The sequence below is a fragment of the Tursiops truncatus genome, chromosome 7 (assembly GCF_011762595.2).
Source record: "Tursiops truncatus isolate mTurTru1 chromosome 7, mTurTru1.mat.Y, whole genome shotgun sequence".
Lineage (NCBI taxonomy): Eukaryota > Metazoa > Chordata > Mammalia > Artiodactyla > Delphinidae > Tursiops > Tursiops truncatus.
Window position 1 is genome coordinate 98580409 of NC_047040.1, and position 21043 is coordinate 98601451.

Consider the following 21043-nt stretch of genomic DNA (forward strand, 5'->3'; position numbering starts at 1 on the left):
CTAATAAGATTTTTTTTGCCTTATTTCCTCTTTGCAGAGAGATCCCTGAAAGCCCATTATCTTTAGTAGGAAACATTTATTTAGTTTCTTTTAAAGGTTTGGAAGGATGAGAGCTTGAAGGGGAAATTGAAAAGATGAGATTAGGAGAAGATTTTATGCAGGCAAAGAAAGATACATAAAGTAAACCACAGAATGGGCTTTGCATATGCAAACGAAGCATCTGAGCTATTTTCTGGAGGCTGCATTCTTCTGAGCTTTTCCAGTAATGGGGAAGGTTTTATTGATAAATTCATTCTTTCTGCCTGCCTCTACCCTTTGAAATGTCCTCAGAATGCAGAAGGCACTACAGGGTGGGGTGTGCCAAGAACAGGAGTTGGCAAAACACTGTGGGCTGTGCTCCAATCTAGCCCACAGACTCCTTTATAAATAAAGTTTTATTAGCACATAGCTATGCTCATTTATATGCCTATTGTCTATAGCTGCTTCCATGCTACAAAGGCAGAGTTAAGCAGTTACAACAGAGATAGTGTGGCCTGTATCGACTGAAAAAAATGCACAATCTCAAAGTTGAGAATTATGTTTTATTTGGCAGAAAAAACCGAGGACTTAAGCCCAGGACACAGCCTCTCAGATAGCTCTGAGGGACTGCTCTGAAGAGGTAAGGGAGGAGCCAGGATATATAGGAGTCTTTGCAACAAAGACCAGGTAGCTGGAACATCAAAAATTGTTATTAATTAAAGAAAACCAGATATCTCAAGTTCAGGAACTTAGGGCTTTTCTATATATGGCAAGATGCAGCAGTCTGGGCTCACTGAAATCATTCCTTTGATGGGCACCTCAGTTATCTGGGGTCAGTATCCTGTGCTTCTCATCCTGAGTCTCCTCAGGGTGCACCATTAGGGGTGACTGCAGCTGTTGACTGCTAGGTGGCAGGCATTCTGTTTCTATCTTGGGTTCTCTGAGGGCTCACCGTCCAGCAGCTGTAATGTGATGGCCTGATGGCTGCAACATCCTTTTTTTACTGATACGGCCGGCAACATTTTTTCACGGACACTTGCAAAGCTGAAATGCTGACAATCTGTCATCTCATGAAAAAGTTTGCCAACCTCTGCTATAGAATAAGTTGCTTGTTCTCATGAAGGTCATTTTGGCCCTCTCTCTTCAGGTAAAACATTTCTGGAGTGCCTATTATGTGCCAGGTACTGTGCTAGATGCTATGCAGAATAAAAGCACAGATAAGAATAGTCAGTGTAGTTAAGGAATTCATCAGGTGGTAGAAGGAAGATGATACCTGCACACATAGGTAAGACAAGGGAGTAAAATGGCTGCTAGTAGAAATGCAGACAGGGACTGTTCCAGAAGAGAAAGAAATTGCTTCTAACTAAGATGGAGGTGAAACAACAGGGATAAGCATTTTACTTTCTTTTCAAACCAGGAAGGCAGAAGACCTCCTGGAGGAAAGGAAAAAACAAAAAAAAATGGACCAGACATTGTTACGTGTGCTTTAAGTTCAGCTTGTTGGACTCACATGCATCTAAGGAAAGCAGGATAAAAATGATTAAAATCAGGGGAAAGCAATTTTGGATTATCACCAATTCATTCATCGATTTACTCATCAGTATTTGAGAGCCCTCTCTTCCAGGCACTGTACGATGTGCTGGAAATAGACAATAAACATGGCAGAACATGTTCCTGCCCCCAGCGAGCTTATATTTTAATGGGTAGGTGTTAAACACACCCTTTGTTCAGCAGCCTGGAAAGGATTTCGACATGAATCTAGTGGAAGCTTTAGGGGGATCTTCAAACCAAGACACAAGGAGAATGTGTAACAGTGTTGATGATTCAGGAGAGCTGAAAGGTGGAGAATGTGGGTTCAAGATTTAAACCGCCTAGGGTTGTGTTACATTGCCCTGTATCAGCTATGTGACCTTGGGAAAGTTCCTGAATACCTCTGTGTCTCAGATTCTTCATCTTTAAAGTGGGGATGATAAGAGAATCTATCATAAGATTATTGTAAGTGTTAAAAGACAGCATGTTTGCAAAGTGCTTAGAATGGTGGGTACCTGGCACATAGTAAGTGCTCTGTGGAGTTTATTAATAGAGGAACCAACCAATTTGCTTGTACTCTGAAACTGCTCACGTTCTGGTTATTCTATTTTCATTTTGATATTTTTATTTTGGGGGATCTCTGATGAGATGAATGAACAAATCTGAGGAGAGAGAAGTGTTTTGCTCTTTATATTTTAAGTGAAAGTACTTGAGGGTTAGAAAATCAAGCTAGCATGAAGTAATAATTTAATTAGCATGCTATGCTTTCTCTACTTCATTTGGAATAATTCACTCCATGTATGCAGAACTGCTGCTTTTAAAGGTCCCAAAATGTTTTCTTGGAAAATACGCAATTTTCCAGTGAAACATGAAGAATAGCAAAACCAAATTATAATCATCATCGTCATCTAACATTTACTAAATGGCTACTATGTAGCAGTCATAGAAGTTGGTTTCATATAATTATTAACTCTTTTCATTACTTATAGAAATTACATAAAGCTGATGTTTGCATCCCCATGTTTCAAATGAGAAAGCTCAGGTGTGCAGATAGCTAAGGTGATATTCCCAAGTCACATGTGAGGCGTGACACGGAACAAGGAGTCCTTCCTAGGAAAACTTGACTCCAAAGTGTGTCGTCTTTCTCTTATGTGATGTGGTCTCAAGGACACATGAATGGAAAAGCTATCATTTAGAACACCTAATATAGCTTCTTTCAATAATAGGGTGTTAGTAAGCCAAATTATATATTTTTGTCATTTATCAATTATAAAAGCATTACATATTTACTATAGAAATTTTGAAAAATTCAGAGAATTATGAAGCAGATATATATCAACCATAATCCTACCCACTGGAAACAGCCATTATTAATATGTTTTAATATATTCGTTTAAACTTCTCCCTCTTTTTACACACACACACACACACACACGCATACTTCTAAATGATTTCTTACTTTTTTATATTTTAATTCAGACTTTTTAATTTAATATGTCATTGAGTTTTATGTGTCATTGTTTATTTTAAAAAACATTATTTTAATATCTGCATAGTATATTTGTATCTATAGTACAATAGCATTTAACCAGGTGCTTTGAATGCTTTCAATTATAAATATATTTTAATGAAATTTTGATGTGGTCTTTGACCCTCTGATTGCTTCTTTATAATAAATACTTATAAGTAGAACGGCTGGGTTAAAGGGTAAAAGTATTTTAAGATTACTGATCTGTATAGACAAATCACCTTCTAGAAAGGCCACAGTTAAGTCAATGCCAATTTTTCTAATGCCCTATTTGAACATAGAAACATCTATATAATTTTCCCACCTTAATCATCATGAACTTTATTAATTTTTAGGTTATACTTGGTAGTGAACTGAACAATACAAAAATATCTAAGACAGCATGCTACCCAGCTTCCAAAAATGTTTAATCCAAGATAGAATTATGAAATTAATAAATATTTGTTCAGTACCTTCCATTTCTGAAAATAAAAATGGTAAGGGTAGGTGCTAAATATAAAAATTGTAGGTTTTGTGTGTGTTTTTGAGTGCACATGGGCATGTGTGTGTGTTTTAGGAGAAAGTAATGATATGGAAAGTTCCCAGAAATTTTCTAAAATCGTTTAAAATCTATGGATATGACAAACATTCCAAATATAAGGGTATTGGGCTTCCCTGGTGGCACAGTGGTTGGGAGTCCACCTGCCGATGCAGGGGACACGGGTTCGTGCCCCGGTCCGAGAAGATCCCACATGCCGCGGAGCGGCTGGGCCCGTGAGCCATGGCCGCTGGGCCTGCGCGTCCGGAGCTTGTGCTCGGCAACGGGAAAGGCCACAACAGTGAGAGGCCCACGTACTGCAAAAAAAAAAAAAAAAAAAAAAAAAAAAGAAAAGAAATATAAGGGTATCTTCAGCAGTAGAGCAGTAGCCAAAGGTTTTTTTTGGTGGAGTGGGAAGTGAATAATCCACTTCCTGAAACATAGAACACAAGTTAATTTCAAAGCAACATTTCACAATTTTATGCTTCATTAAATTAATACTTATACCTAGGAAATAGATAATCACATTCTGGATAACGTAGCCCTGATACACCAGCCAGAGCTGATGATATCAAGAGATGGGCCTTTGACTTCATGACACCAAAGTAGGCAACCAAAGCAGCAGAGAAGACCAGAGAATAATTCAGTCGTCTTGATGACTGCGCACCAGAGAAAAGCCAAGACAACGCCCTTAAGAAGGAAATGATGAGCTTTATTCACACAGAGGCCTTGCTTAGCTCCTGGAAAGTTCTTGAACTGTGTTCTAGTTTTTGTAAAGCTCAGGCCTATTTGGGGTTTGGTTCTTTTTTCTGAGGATATTTTGAAGGTTTATGTTGTGATTCTTTGAGACCTAGATTATGGTAAATCTCCATTATTTGGAGTGGTATCATCTCCATTATTTGATGCAGCCTGAGTAAGCCTCTATTTCTTGTTATATAAGTAAAATAATAAAGCAAAATGATTTCGAAAGGTCTGAAATTTCAAGCTTTTCCATAATCCATGTGCCATCAGTAATAACTAGGAAGACAGAACAAAAAAACAAAAATACAGCAACTAAGGATAAAGAAGATAAAAATATTGCCCTTGGGCTTCCCTGGTGGCACAGTGGTTGAGAGTACGCCTGCCGATGCAGGGGACGTGGGTTTGTGCCCCGGTCCAGGAGGATCCCATGTGCCGCAGAGCGGCTGCGTCCGTGAGCCATGGCCGCTGAGCCTGCGCGTCCGGAGCCTGTGCTCTGCAACGGGAGAGGCCACAACAGTGAGAGGCCCGCATACCGCAAAAAATAAAAATAAAAATATTGCTCTTGTTCCATAATGGTAGCAGTCTCCCTGAAAAGACAGAAGTCATATGTAAGAATCCCTTTCAATGTAAAAATTATGAGAATTACTATTACAGTACATCTTCTAGACTCTACCTATCTGGCTCCTGAAGACCAGGTAGAGATTTGACAGCAGGAAAATTAATATATATATATATATATATATATATATATATAAATATAAATCTTTCTGTTAATCTGTGAGCAGAAAATGGGCTCTATGAAAGGGATTCCAAGAGGCAATGATCCCACTTGAAATTAGGACAGTAATTAAGCACCAAAATAATGAAAACAATTGAGAAGAAAATGTTCTCTAGTGGAAAATTCTCAGTAATCCAATTGGTAATGATATAAATAATCTTCCCCAACTTTCTTTTGAATGATGTATAATCTCTTAATGGCGATGTTGTCAGTGTGAGGAAAATTAATGCTTTATTCATTGAAGAGGTTCAAACAAGAAAGAATCATCTTCCATAGTTGAAAGTGCAAAAATAATTCAATGTTGTTATGTTTAAGACATTCTTTTCCATATTTCTTTGAACTAACTTTGAATGTCTTATGAAAGGCGAATATTTTACCCTGCCAGCAAAAAGCCTTCAAACGTTAACTATTAATAATCTGAAAAATGTTAGAACCTAGGTACCACTCACTTTATACTCAACCTCCTAGTATTAAAAAAAAAAAAGCATGTTAAAAATTAAAATGAAAGCTGGTTGTTAGGGTAAAGCCATTGTTAACCAGAATGCAACTAATCAAATTTTTAGTAATTTAGTAAATTACTATATTCTGATACAAAAAAGGTGAACACACACAATCACATATACACACAGAGACACACACTCACAAATAAGACTGGTATAATAATTTATGGATAATTGCTAATATATCACTAAATGTCCATATGTATCACTAAGTACTCAGTACACACAATAAATTTAAGAGACTATTCCGTCTTTATAATGTGATCATGGAGATGATAAATATGAATGATAAAATTAAAAAGTAATTCAAGATACTACCAGAGTACCAGATAATTAGTGGAGATGTCTGTTTCTCATGCTGGACTGGAGACACATTAAAAAAAATTGTGCAAATATTAACAAAATTCCTAATGAAAATGATTATCTTAAGGCTGTAACTAAAAGTTTGCTCTTTTCACTCAGTTGATCTCCAAAATGTTTAAGGAGAGAAACTAAATTTAAAACTATTGCTTGATGTTGCGATTGGCAAGGGCCTAATTTCCAAAATATACAAACAGCTCATACAACTCAATAACAACCCAATCAATAAATGGGTGGAAGACCTAAACAGACATTTCTCCAAAGAAGACACACAGATGACCAACAGGCACATGAAAAGATGCTCAACATCACCAATTATTAGAGAAATACAAATCAAAACTACAGTGAGGTACCACTTGTCAGAATGGTCATCATTAAAAAATCTACAGGGCTTGCCTGATGGCACAGTGGTTGAGAGTCCGCCTGCTGATGCAGGGAACACGGGTTCGTGCCCCGGTCCGGGAAGATCCCACATGCCACAGAGCGCCTGGGCCTGTGAGCCATGGCCTCTGAGCCTGCGCGTCCGGAGCCTGTGCTCCGCAGCGGGAGAGGCCATAACAGTGAGAGGCCCACATACCAAAAAAAAAAATCTACAAATAGTAAATGCTGGAGAGGAGGTGGGGAAAAAGGGACCCTCCTACACTGTCGGTGGGAATGTAAATTGCTACAGCCACTATAGAAAACAGTATGGAGGTTCCTTACGAAAGTAAAAATAGAGTTTCCATATGATCCAGCAATCCCACTCCTGGGCATATATCTGGACAAAACTATAATTCGAAAAGATACACGCACCCCTATGTTCATAGCAGTGCTATTTACAGTAGCGAAGACATGGAAACAACCAAAATGTCCATCAGCAGATAAATGGATAAAGAAGATGTGGTATATTTATAAAATGGAATACTACTCAGCTATAAAAAATAATGAATAATGCCATTTTCAGCAACATGGATGGACCTAGAGATTATCATACTAAGTGAAGTAAGTCAGAAAGAGAAAAACAAACATGTGATATCACTTATATGCAGACTCTAAAATATGACACAAATGAACTTACCTAAGAAAAAGAAACAGACTCACAGACATAGAGAACAGACTTGCGGTTGACAAGGGAGAGGTGGGTGGGAAAGGGATGTATTGGGATTAACAAATGCAAACTGTCATATATATGTGTAATCACAGCTGTATGCCAGAAACTAACACAACATTGTAAATCAAGTATACTTCAATAAAATAAATCAAAAAAACAACAAAGTTGCTTGCTCGGAATTGTACACAGAAGTGTGTTTGATATAAGAACCAGTGTTTTGGTTATGTGTGACTTGGTGAAGGAATTTCCTTTGGTATATACAGTAAATACAGTCAACATGGAGACGTGGAACTAGAATGGATCCTGGTGACACAGTGGGGTCATCTCCTCCTTAACCTTCCACATCTAAACCAAAGACAGTGATCCTGAGATCCTAAATTGTCTTTCCTCGTCCAATTGAGCTTTATCCCTACACTACACTGTACATAGGAAACAGGACTTGGGATAATATACAATGTACATAAGAAGGACTACGGACCATACCTGTTATGTAGCAATTTCAGCTAACTGGGATATCCCTGTTCTTGAGCATTCTTATTAAGCAATATCTTACTGTATAAAAATAAAGTTGTAATCTTATGTCCCAACTGACTTAGTCTTCCTTATTTAAAAGATAATGGTTTAAAGTGGATAAATTGTAAGGTGTCTGAAAATTATAGTATTTTAGAAGCGTCAGGATCCAGTAATTAGGGAAGGGTGATAAGTAGCTTCATTAATCCCATTTTATGGTGATCCAATATATTGAAGAGACTTGCACAGAATAACAACTACCATATTTATTCAAATATAAGGCACATTCAAAAACACAACCACCACCACCTGCCAGTTGAGAAACAGAGAAGGGGTTGCAACAGAACCATCGCTGGCCTAGGCCTATGTGAATAAGCCATGCCTGGAGGGCTCATCCAATCATCAATACAGTTAATTTTCCTGGTAGAACCACAGGCAATTATATCTTAACTTATTTTTATATTCTTAACTTCCCACTAAGATTTCTTTAAAAATTTCATGAGGAGACCACACTGCAATGAAAAGTTATTGCACATGAAGTAGGCAGCATGCCTCATGCTGAGCAGAGCAGTTAAAGGCAATAGAAAGGGCTTGATCCTTCAGAGTTAAGTCTATGCATTCTCAAAGGCCATTTTGTGATTGATCATAAAAAGTCATAAAAGACGATCACTTAGGCATAAACCATCTACTTGTCAAAAGCGTCTTGCTGCTGTTCCTGCCAATGCAGGGGACATGGGTTCGAGCCCTGGTCTGGGAAGATCCCACATGCCGCGGACCAACCAAACTTAAATGTTGTTACTGAAAATAAAAGTGGTAGCCTAGGTAATGAGTGCCATAATAATAAGTTAGACAAAAAAAAGTGTTTTCCCCCACCACTACCTTCCCTTTCCCAAAGCTGTTATTAAACTGTTGGTGAATTTTACATTAAACGGTAATTTAGAATTAAAGAAAATAGTGATTGATTATAAAAACAGAACTAAAAATTCAGGGCTCCAAATTTTATATCTAGTAAACTACTAAACATTTTTATATCTTTTCATTTGTCTTGCTCTTGTCTTTTGCAAAGAACCCTATTTAAAAATCTCAAATCTCTGATGAGATATTGTAAGAGGGAATTGTCTGTTTTTAAAAAAGATTTGGCGAATGAATTTCCTTTGATATTTGTTTAAGTGCATTCGTTACTGTTCTGACACATAGAGCTAGAGCTTGAGAAATCATCAATCACTTCCCTACTTTTGGAAAGGCCTGTATCATCCCAGAATAGATTTTTACCTAAAATTTAAAAAGAGGAGTCCATCAGCCACTGTGGAGAACAGTATAGAGATTCCTTAAAAAACTAGAAATAAGCTACCATATGATCCAGCAATCCGGCTCCTGGGCATATATCCCAATAAAACCATAATTCGAAAAGAGACATACACCTCAATGTTCATTGCAGCACTATTTACAGTAGCTAGGGCATAGAAGCAACCAAAAAGTCCATCAACAGAGGAATGGATAAAGAAGATGTGGTACATATATACAATGGAATATTACTCAGCCATAAAAAGAACAAAATAATGCCATTTACAGCCAAATGGAAGGACTTAGAGGTTGTCATACTGAGTGAAGTAAGATAGAGAAAGACAAATATCATATGTGGAATATGTGGAATCTAAAAAAAATGGTACCAATTAACTTATTTACGAAACAGAAATAGAGTCACAGATAAGTCACTGTAAGAAAACAAAAGAAACAAAGAAACAAAATAGAGTCACAGATAAGTCACTGTAAGAAAACAAACTTACAGTTACTAAGGGGGAAAGTGAAGGGGGAAGGATAAATTGGGAGACTGGGGTTGACATATACACACTATTATATATAAAATAGATAACTAATAAGGACCTGCCATATAGCACAGGGAACTCTGCTCCATACTCTATAATGACATATATGGGAAAAGAATCTAAGAAAGAGTGGATATATGTATATGTATGACTGATTCACTTTGTCATACACCTGAAAATAGCACAGCATTGTGGATCAACTGTACTCCAATAAAAATTTTAAAAATAAATAAAATACAGTAAAATAAAAATAGAGTCCACCACAATTCCACACGAAAATGAAAGTCAGTGGTTTTCAAATATTAAAGCATGCATCAAAGTAGTATCATTACCTCTTGATTTCTCTTTTTGATATTCACACTACATACATCTCCAGTCCTACACTGTTCAGTATGGTAGCCACTAGCCATGTGGGACTGTTTACATTTAAATTAAATGAAAGTAAAATTTCAGTTCCTCTGCTGCACTAGCTGCATTTGAAGAGTGCAATTGTCGTGTATGGCTAGAGGCTACTGTATTAGACAGATACATACAGTTTCCATCATCATTGAAAGTTCTACTGGATGGGACTGCAGTTTAGTTAAGAAAATCTCTTCAAGGATTCTTGGATGTTATTTAAAATGAACATGGAGGAAAATGAACTTGCCTCGGGTTGTAATCAGTAGATGTAGACATTTACATGCTAAATGTGGAAGATGAGCTAGTCATAGAATTTTATAGCTCTAAGGACCCTAGGAGGTAATTTAATATAACTCCTCTTATTTTACTGTTGTGGAAACAGTAAAGGTTAAGTGTTTTGTGTAATGTCACCTAGGATTTTGTGACAATCATTAGTATTGGTAGTGACACACATTCACAAATTTTGAAAGAAAGCATGTAAAATGAATTCTTGCACTTAAACTAAGCCAAGTTCCCACTTGAGCAGATCCAACCTGGCTAATGTTTCCCCTAGAGACCAAATTCAAAGTTCCAGTCTGAGAATTGTTGATTTATTATTTCCATCCAGTCACTCTAACGATTCCAGCGTTTGGTTGATTCAATCAGGAATGCCCTCTTAAATATGCTGTAAAGTAATTTATTCAGGTTTAGCAAAACATTTTACTTTTGTGAGGCATCTGTTTAGCTAGACTTATTACTGACTGAGGGTTGAGGATCTATAGAGTGAAAGAGACTACAAAGTTGAAGCCTAGGTGTTGCTTTTACGTGTTTCCTCATTCAGCTGGATACTGAGGTGTCAGGCAATTTTGCATTTAAATCTCACATTAATGTTTACTAGTGCTGTGATGCTTAGTCCATCTGGGCTGCTAACAAAACCCCACAGTCTGGGTGGCTTATGAATAACAGAACTTTATTGTTCACAGTTCGGGAGGCTGAAAGTCTGAGATCAAGGTTCCAGCATGGTCAGGTGAAGGCTCTCCTCCTGGTCGCAGACTTATTGTATCTTAGTATGGTGGAAGGGGCTAGGGAGTTCTGTAGAATCTCTTTTATAAGACCACTAATTCCACTCAAGAGGGCTCCACCCTCATGACTCAGGAACCTCCTAAAGGCCCTTCTTTCTCATACCATCACTTTTGGAGGGTAGGATTTCAACACATGACTTTTTTTGTTTGTTTGTTTTGTTTTGTTTTCAGTACGTGGGCCTCTCACCGTTGTGGACTCTCCCGTTGCGGAGCACAGGCTCCGGACATGCAGGTTCAGCGGCCATGGCTCACGGGCCCAGCCGCTCCACGGCATGTGGGATCTTCCCGGACCGGGGCACAAACACGTGTCCCCTGCATCGGCAGGCGGACTCTCAACCACTGCGCCACCAGGGAAGCCCAACACATGACTTTTGGCAGGGGACATGAACATTCAGACCGTAGCAGTGACCTGGCACAAAGATTAGGCATATTCATTACTGTACCCACTTGCCCCTTTACTGCAGTAGGCTCCCCTGTCCTTGCTCCTGCTAAGTCACACTGTCCATGTTTATTGCTTCTCCAACATCTTTAACCAGGGCACAGGTGTATAGGTGTGTGCCTAGGTGGAGACCTGATCCAAAGGCAGCTGACCTGTAAGTGGGCCTATGACATAGGACTTGCATGGTGTAGTTCACAAGAATAAGCCAGGTATATGGTATTTTGAAATTTCCAATGAGGATAGTAAGAGACAAGAACAGTTAGTGGCAAGGGGAATGTCCAGAATTGGGGGTTGCCGAGATGTGGAGAGAATTGGTGCAAGATTTTGAGCTGTATACAAGCAGAAACAATAAAACATTCAGAAACTGAAAGCAGAGAAAGTTGGCCAGTGGCAGGGGACGGAGGGCAGGCATTTGGAGAGAGACTGAGAAAAGGTACAGAGTGCTTCAGAGAAGCTGAAACGTGCTCACAGGAGACAGGCAGCCCTTGAGCGAGCAGCTACAAATTCTGAATGAGACCCAATTGTAGTTTGTTATCCTGATGACATTCCCTATTTGAGTTTCCTATTTGAGCTCTGAATCTCTTTATTTCTCCTTTCAGTTTTTTTTTTTTTTTTTTTAACTTGAAGTCATTTGTTAATTTTATGTAATTTGCAACCAAAGCATTCCTATCTCAATCTGGGGTAAGAATACCAATTCCAATAGCTTGTTGCAAGGACTAAAAGGAAAAATAAAGATGGCAACCTTTCAGAAACTCAGTAATTCTTTAAGGTAGTCAATTAATGAGGTTAAATGAAACAAGTTATTTCCCTAAAATGAATGGAAAAAAAGTTTAGTGTTAAGATAACATTAGAGTTTTCTGAAATTTCCAGTTAGTCTTCTTCAGTTTCCAGCATCTATTACAAATAGTGCCCAGAGGCCATGTGCTAGTAGAAAGAGACCATCCGGAAGTGCGGATTTTGGACCACTTATTTGGTAGAGATTACTGTTGCCCAGCCATATCGGATTCTCCTCTACTTTCTGGATATATGAAATACTGTGTTTTCCAGATCCTTGCTCAAGACCATATTATTAGTTCCAAACAATAGCCTGAGTAGAATTTGCGCGTCTTTTCTGAGTAAGAGCCATGACTAGCCCTGACAAACCATCAGTTGTCTTTATCTGTCATAGTGATTCCAAAAGGCACATGTGGAGATGATGAAGCCACAAGATGGAAAACTACAAAAGTCTATAAAGTCATATGTTAGAAGAAAGTCATGCCTTAGAAGACAGCTGCCCTGGTGAGCTACCCAGATTGCAGCAGAATTGTATAAGCAAGGAACACTTTTAAAGGCTAAGCCACTGTGAGGTTTGGGGTTTATACATTACACAGCATAAACCATCCTATCCTGACTGTGGTAATTTGCAATGTCTAGGTGAAGTTGTTACTATTTTTCCTAGTACTCTGACTTCCTCATGCATATACTAGAAGAAGTTAGACTAGAGTTCCTCCAATGACTCTTCTAAGGTATACATTCATTCTACAGTTCTTCTCTAATGCCTGCCCTACTTATCTTGCCGATTTACTGAGAAGATGCTCTGAAAAGGAGCAAGGACCTTACTGATGCATTCTTATAAACAAAAGATGTTGCTGTCAAAGCTGACAGCTTCCAAAGGAGGTCTTGCTATTTCTGAATTAAGCATTTGGAATGACGTCGATTTTAATTTTTAATTTGGGTATGTGCAAGTTTTTATCCTTTTCAGTTGGGGATATTTGAAGAGACTTTTTTCCCCCTTGTTTTGCTAGTATTTGAAAGCACACTTTAAAGACTGCAGAGAACTGTAACTGACTGAGCAAATCTGTTAGCTTCGCTGTGGCTCTTCTTAGCCTGTTTTTCTCCATCACCCAACGTGAATCTTACCTTCGGTGTCCTTGGCTAGTACTCTGATTCTACAGGTCAACCCTGCCCAAGGGTGCCTAGGAGAGTCATTGCTTGACTTACAGAAGCATGCTTACGTTATAATGAACAAATTTGGCCTTGATAGGGAAGGACCTACTCATTTCTTCACACTCAATAGGATATGACAATCCCAGAGACAGACAAAAGATCAAAATACCACCTTGGAAATCCAGTAACTCTCAGCTTAGAAAACAACAGTGGGATGGAGAGAATATCTAATGATTTTCATCCAGAACAACTGAGAGCTCCAGTTCTGAACCTATCACTACCTCTCTGGATGACTTTTTTGCAAGTTACTCAATTTCTTTAAGCCTCAGCTCTCTCCTTTGAAAAATGGGTTAATAGCAACTACTTTACAGTATAGTTGAGAAAGTAAAATAAGACAGCTTATGCAAAGCACAAAGAATAATGCATGGCTCCGTAGTAGCTACAAATGCCACTTCTCTCATTTCTCTTACACAGGGAAGGTAAGGAAAGAATATAGATAGTATTTCCTGATGAGAAAGTCCTAGATGAAGAGAATTGTCAGATAAGTGCATACTAAAGATCCTGAATATGGAGAGGAGAGGCCAGCAAGAGAACTCATAATTTTGTTCTGGACTGCCACTGTACTCTTTTTATCAAGAATAATAATTAAAAATTCTTACATTGGCACATGATTTTTTACAGTTGTTTCCCAACTGAGTTTTAAGGAGAGGAGGTCTCAGGATCTGAAGGATGGAAAGAATATCACCCCATTTTAAACATAGGCCTTGAGGAGTCTGGAAACTTTTTGACTATTTAAGTAGTTAGTATCCAAACAAAAAGGAAAACCTAGGTTATAAAACAACCAAGTAAGTAGACTATTCCTACCATTAAGGCCTTCTTTTTTCTAGGAACTGTGTCATGTTGACCAAAAGGTACACAGAGAGTAACAGTATAGTTTCTGCCCTCAAGGGGATGAAATTCTGATGAGGAAGAAAATTAAATAAACAATTAATTTCAGTCCAGTGTGATAAGTACTATACTGGAGATAAGCACACTTTGTCAATGAAACTCAGTGCGTGCCTAAACCAACAGGGGCGGGAGTGTTTGTATGCATGTTTGTGGGACAGGGGTAGAAAATCAGCAAGTCTTCCTGATGGAGATGTTCGCAAGCTCCTTCAGGCTAGTTTTAATGTGAGGCAGCTGCCCACACCTTGGGGCAGGGTTTCTGACCATCAGACCTCTCAGCCTCCATCAAGAAACATGTAGAATATTGGGCAAGACCTTGAAGACAAACATTCCGTGCTTTGAAGCTTAGAATTCCTTTGAACCTTAAAAGTTTTCATTTTCAAGAGAACTTTGTTAAAATGCAAATTCCTGGCAAATGCTTGATCTTATCAGCTGGCACCTTTTGGGGAATTAGTGAGCCTTGCTGGAGGTCTGGAGGTAAGGAGTTAAAAAAAGTTTCAAGGAAGGGAATGGTGATAGTTGGAGAGATGCCCAGCACCAAAAACAAACTGTATTGACCTCTTTTTTTTGGACCAAGGCTAGACAAGACTTCTGTCAGTCAGTTCAGTGAAGCTTTGGTTCTGTTCAACCCTACTGGTTCCAAAATATAAAGTGGGAAAAGTAAAGAGTCCATTAGCTCAGAGTAAGGTGGCCCAGAGGATTGAAGCACACCAGTCTATTTTCCTATTTGATAGCGGTCGTGGTTGAAGGCTAGTGGGGCAATGACCGTGTCCTTATTGATCCCAGGTGAGAAGTGGGACCCGATCTTACTACTCCTCCCTCTTTGATGCATGCTCTCTTTCTTTCCTTTTACTGCTTTTTCATTTGCTCAGTTCTCCATCTTTTCCAATGAGAAATTTACAAAGCCTCAGGAAGAGAACTACAAACGCATTTACAGTGAGCATTAGTTAATGACTTAATATGTCATGTCCGAATAAATAAATTGCTAATGGCTAAACTCCACAGACAATAATGCTATCATTTGCATACTAGAATCAACAGACTTTAGCCCATAGATAAATCTCCCTCTGCATATTCATATAGAAGGATAAGCCCAACAAAAGTAATGAACCTAGACAGGGTAAGGGGATCATGGCCATAGGATATGAGGAATACGTGATATACTCTCTACATGGGTTGATAGATGACTCTACTATCTATCAAGTCATGTAAGCTGGAAAGCCAGGCTATCTCTGACTCCCCCATCCACCTCATTATCCACATCCAGACTTGTCCTAAGTTCTTCTAATTTTCATTTTGAATACTTGTTGAATCCATTTCCCACTCCTTTCCATGCTCACAGCTTCTGCTTTACATCAAGCTCTCTCCTGCTCAAACAGGTAGAACAGTGATCTCCTTGCCTCCCATCTTGTCCCCCTGTAGATCCATCTTCCACTCAGTTTCCAGGATTCAAAGGCCATATCTAACGATGCCACTTCTCTTTCAGTAGCTCCATGTCTTCTAGAGAGGAGAGTGTGAGCGCCCCTCCATGACATCTAAAGCCTTTGATGATAGGATGGTGATGCAGATGGTAAAGATGGCTAAGGTTTCCTGAGCATTACCATGTGCCAGATACACTGCACTAGATGTTTTGATGTACGTTACTTAACTTAATCCCTTAATATATTCTGGAATAGTTCTTATCTATCTTTTACAGAAGAATAAACTGCTTTCAAGGTTTGTTTGCCTGGCTAGGAAATGCTGGAGAAGAGATTTTATCCAAGGTCAATCATTCCCCAGAGTATGTACTCATAACTACAATATTACATTCCCTTGCTTCTCCTAAAATCAACATGACAAACAAGAAGGTGGTCTTTTTATCTTTTAGGAAGTCCAGTGTGTAATTGAACAAATGTGGTTTCAGCAGAAGTCCTACAATTCATTTGGGAAAAGCTAAGCTAGCCAGCCAAGTGGCTCAGATGAGCCAACGATTCCTTAAATCAATATTCAGGCCCCCAGGGCAAGCAGCATTAGGGAGTGGTTTGTGCTTTTTAATACTGACTTCCTCATCTTTTTATAGGAGTCATACTTTTATCTGTTTTGGATGATATTTTTAATCCCTCCTTTGTAGGCCAAATGCAGGTTTCCAAAAGGTGCTGGTGAATAAACATTTAAAGTTTGACCTGGTGGCACTGCCTTCCAGTCAGCACTTCTATTTCATCATTGTCTCCTTTTTTGTATGAAAATATTTGTTTCTGTGACTACTGGAAAATTTTACTTTGCTTTGATTTTTGCTCTGAATTATTTTTAATTTCAATTATAGACAAATAGAAAATGAATGTACTGAGACATTTTTGTTTCAGAAACAGCAATGGAAATCATTGGGTCTGTCAATAGCAATGCTTGCACTGTTTACAATAGTCAAGACATGGAAACAACTTAAATGTCCATCGACAGATGAATGGATAAAGAAGATGTGGTATACACACACACACACACACACACACACAATGGAATATTACACAGCCATTAAAAAGAATGAAATAATGTCATTTGCTGCAACATGGATGGACCTAGAGATTATCATACTAAGCAAAGTAAGTCAGAAAAAGAAAGACAAATTCCATAGGATATCACTTATCTGTGGAACCTAAAATATGACACAAATGAACGTATCTATGAAACAGAAAAAGACCCACAGACATAGAGAACAGACTTGTGGTTGCCAAGCGATGGTGGGGCGGAGGGGGTGTGTGGGCAGGGATGGATTTGGAGTTTGGAATTAGCAGGTGCAAACTATTATATATAGAATGGATAAACAACAAGGTCTTGCTGCATAGCACAAGGAGCTATATTCAATATCCTGTGGTAAACTAGAACAGAAAAGAATATGAAAAAGAATATATATGTATAACTGAATCACTTTGCTGTACAGCGGAAATTAACACATCATTGTAAATCAACTAAACTTCAATAAAATTAAAAAAAATAGTAATGCTTTAGCCTCAACTGGACACACTTTAGATGCAAGCAGATCGCCTGTGTTTTGAATTATGAAGGGAAAAGAAAAATTGAGGCGTATGCTCATATTCCTGGAAATATTTTATGAAAAGATGTGCCCAAAGAGCAAAGTATGATTAGTATCCTCTAATGTTATAAATTCCGGAAATGGAAATGCTCCTTTTAACATATACAAATATAGTTTGAATAATGCATAGTCCATCTTTATGCTGTTTTCAGAAGGACATTATTTCTTATTGCAGAGGACACATATGACTTTCTTGGCTTCCTGCATGGAAGAGGAAAGGATTCAAATGTGTGAACCCCCATTTTCCCAGCATCATCCTTTTCATTTGCTCCCCCAGAGAAGCTGTTTATTTTTCATTCCTAATAGCAGCAGTGCACTGTTGGCCTGGTGCTTGATTTGCTACAGGGCTAGTAGGCAGGGTCCTCTCTGGGGGAGAATGATTAAGCAGGAATTTGGGGAACAGGTGGATAGCTGGGATTGCCGCTGGAAGCAAGCCTGCAAGGAAGGCAGTAGCAGCAAATAGCAGTTTAGCTGCCTCTGGTGACAAGGTCTTCAGGGACTCTTCCTCCAGGCTAGGTTTGCAGCTGGGAACATCAACCTCCCTCCTGACCAGTGGCTTATTAACATTCTGAATATCACTTTCAATTAAATTTCTCAAATGCTCATTTAGTTTCTAGTTAATAAGGCAGGATTAGATGTCATGTATGATCCGGCAGGTTGTTTTTAAAAGATAAAAATAAAAGAAACCCTGGGATAAGTTAAGTGGCAGGCATGTTCCTATGCCCACATGGTGCCCAAACCACTGGCCACTATTGGCTTTGCAAATGGACACAGGGCATTTTTTAAGGTATTTTTCCTAATGGAAGATTTCAATCAAATATTCACTCCTAGGAAAACCAACATATTGTTTCCTGATAGCTGCACAAATTCAATCAGCTTCTTTAGTCCAAATTATTCAGGGTTTCTGTAGTACAGTACTCCTACAGATAGGGGGCAGAGGTAGTTGTAAGATGGTACTACAGGTAGGATCTGTCAGGCTAGGAACACCTTTTCTGAGGTGCTCATGTTAATAAAAATAATTGCAGTGAGAACTGCTCTTTATTGTTTGTCATTGTGGTCAGCACTTCCAGTAAAAACCTCAGCTATGTTTTTTTATTTTTAATTTTTTTGGTGTTTCACATTTTTCAGGTGTACTTTCTTTGTTTTATTGAAGTATAGTTGATTTACAATATTACATTAGTTTCAGGTATGCCACATAGTGATTCAATATTTTTATAGATTATATTCCCTTTAAAGTTATAATAAAATATTGGCTATATTCCCTTTGCTGTACAATATATCTTTATAGCTTATTTATTTTATGCATAGTAGTTTGTGCCTCTTAATCCCTTACCCCTATTCCCCCCCCCCCCCCGGCCCCCGCCATACCACTGGTCACCAGGAGTTTGGTCTCTCTCTGTGAGTCTTTTTCTGTCTTGTTATATTCATTCGTTTTATAACAATTCCACATATAAGTGATAACATATGGTATTTGTCTTTCTCTGTCTGACTTCACTAAGCATACTACCTTCTAGGTCTCTCCATGTTGCTGCAAACGTCAGAATTTCATACTCTTTTATGGCTGTGTAATATCCCATTGTGTATGTGTGTACGTGTACACATCCATTCATCAAAGAAATGCAAATCAAAGTCACAATGAAATACTTAAACCTATCAGAATGGCTATCATCAAAAAGCTGACAAATAATAAATGTTGGCGAGCGTGTAGAGAAATGGGAACCTTTGTACACTCTTGGTGGGACTGTAAATTGATGCAGCCACTACAGAAAACAGTATGGAGGTTCCTCAAAAAACTAGAAATAGAACTATCATATGATCCAGCAATTCCACTCTTGGGTATATATATCCAAAGAAAACAAAAACCCTAATCTGAAAAGATACAAACCTCATTTAATCATCACATCAATCCTCTGAGGAAAGTCTAACACCCAGTTTCAGATGGTGAAACTGAGACATAGAGTTTCGTTTGCCCACCACCAAAAGAGCTAGTTTGTGCTAATAGAGAAGTGACAGTTATATAATAGGAGTCACTCTTTCATCTTCAGTCTTCTTTCCCTCTTCTCCACCCTCTTCTTGAAAGTGGAACAGGCTTAGCTCTCAATGGACTCTTGATAGACTTACTGGCTAACAGTGAACCAGTGGGGAGGAGTGCAGAGGTGGGAGGCAAGCAGGGGGGAAGATCAGGGTGCCCTGATCACACTGGAAGAGTCGTGAGAAGATGCAGGTGATGCAGTAGATGCAGATGCAGTGCTGCATCATCACTTTTCCCTCAAGAACATGTGTTTACGCTCTACCTATGCTCCAAAGCCAGGGCAGTGGTAGAATTTTGAAAGCTCCAGGGCTTTGGAGTCAAAACCTGGTCTGAGTCCCACCAATACCTTTTTCTAGTTGTGTGAACTCAGGAGAGCTACTTTATCCTGGGCCTCTGTTGTTTCTAAAGCGTGACTTTCTCCCCACTTCGTTAGACATCTTGACCCTTGGTCACAGGTGTAGGTGTATGACCCAGGCTTGGGCAGTTATCGTGCCCCATTCTCTTGGACAAAGAAAACGTTTCAGAGATGGCCTTTGGAATCCTGCCACCCAGGTCTGTCCAGAGAAGTGAACTGTGTTTGAAGGTGCTCTCTTTCTAAGTATGCATGACCTTGAATTAGCATTATGACCTTTCTCTATGTGGTAAAGTCATGGCATTGGATTAGATCAGGTTCTCTTTACTTCCAACAAGCTCTGATAGTTTATTACTCCATCTGAAGGAAAATACACTCTCAGTTTTTATTCAATGTAGTTGGGTTTTATAAAATATCAGATATGGGGGGAGGCGTTTTGAGGCAAAATCTCTGTTAGTTGGCTGTGAATCACTACAACCAAGGGATTTTTTAAAATGAGTTTTACAAAAAGACTTTGTACACTGGACTTTGGAAGTCTTTTTTGAAATAGTCTTTGGAAACCAATTCACTTACAAGAAATTTTGTAAGTTCAGTATTTTTGACACATGACTCCATACCCATAAAGGGAGGGAAGTTTCACTGGGATAGAGTTTACAAAATCCTGAGTGGCTATAATTACAAAATACATTTTGCATAGAAATGTGCTAACAAGAAACAATAAGAGGCATTTGAAATAAGAAACCCAAGGGAGAAAAAGAATTCATGAAGCAGAGAATGTTAAAATAAATATTTGCTGAGTATTTGAATACATTCAAAGAGCAAAACTTTTTTAATATATGTTTTCAATTGAAAATCAGAAGGTGGCAGCACTGCTTACTGAATAGACTTAGGTGACAGCTTGAAGGAAACCTGCAGAGAGAATAAGCCATATTGTAGTTTATAAGCAGCAGCTAGAAGTTTATGGCTAAAAATGAAATAATTATTGGTGAAATGCACCCCTAAAACCTCCAAGCACATTTTGGGGTTTGAAATAGTGACCCAGTTTTGGATAGCTTTCACCTCCAAGGATGCAGTGGAGCCAGAAGCTTAACAGAACGAAGAAGGAGGCTCTGGACAGTTTTGGGCCTTTGGCTAAATTTCTTTCCATTAGACATAAAAAAATAAAAGCCCAAAGTATGGTCCCCAGATCTGCAGCATCAAAATCACCTGGTAATTTGTAAGAAATGCTAATTTTCCAGCCCTGCCTCAGACCAACTGATCAGAAGTTCTAGGCTTAGGGTCCAGAAATCTGGGTTTTCTAAGCCTTCTAGGTGATTCTGGTGTACAGTCAACTTTGAGAACTGAAGGTGTTGGTGTTGAGACTACTGTTATCAGTCATATTTCAAAATGTGGAGCAAGTCCTCAAACAATACCTTGCTGTAGGA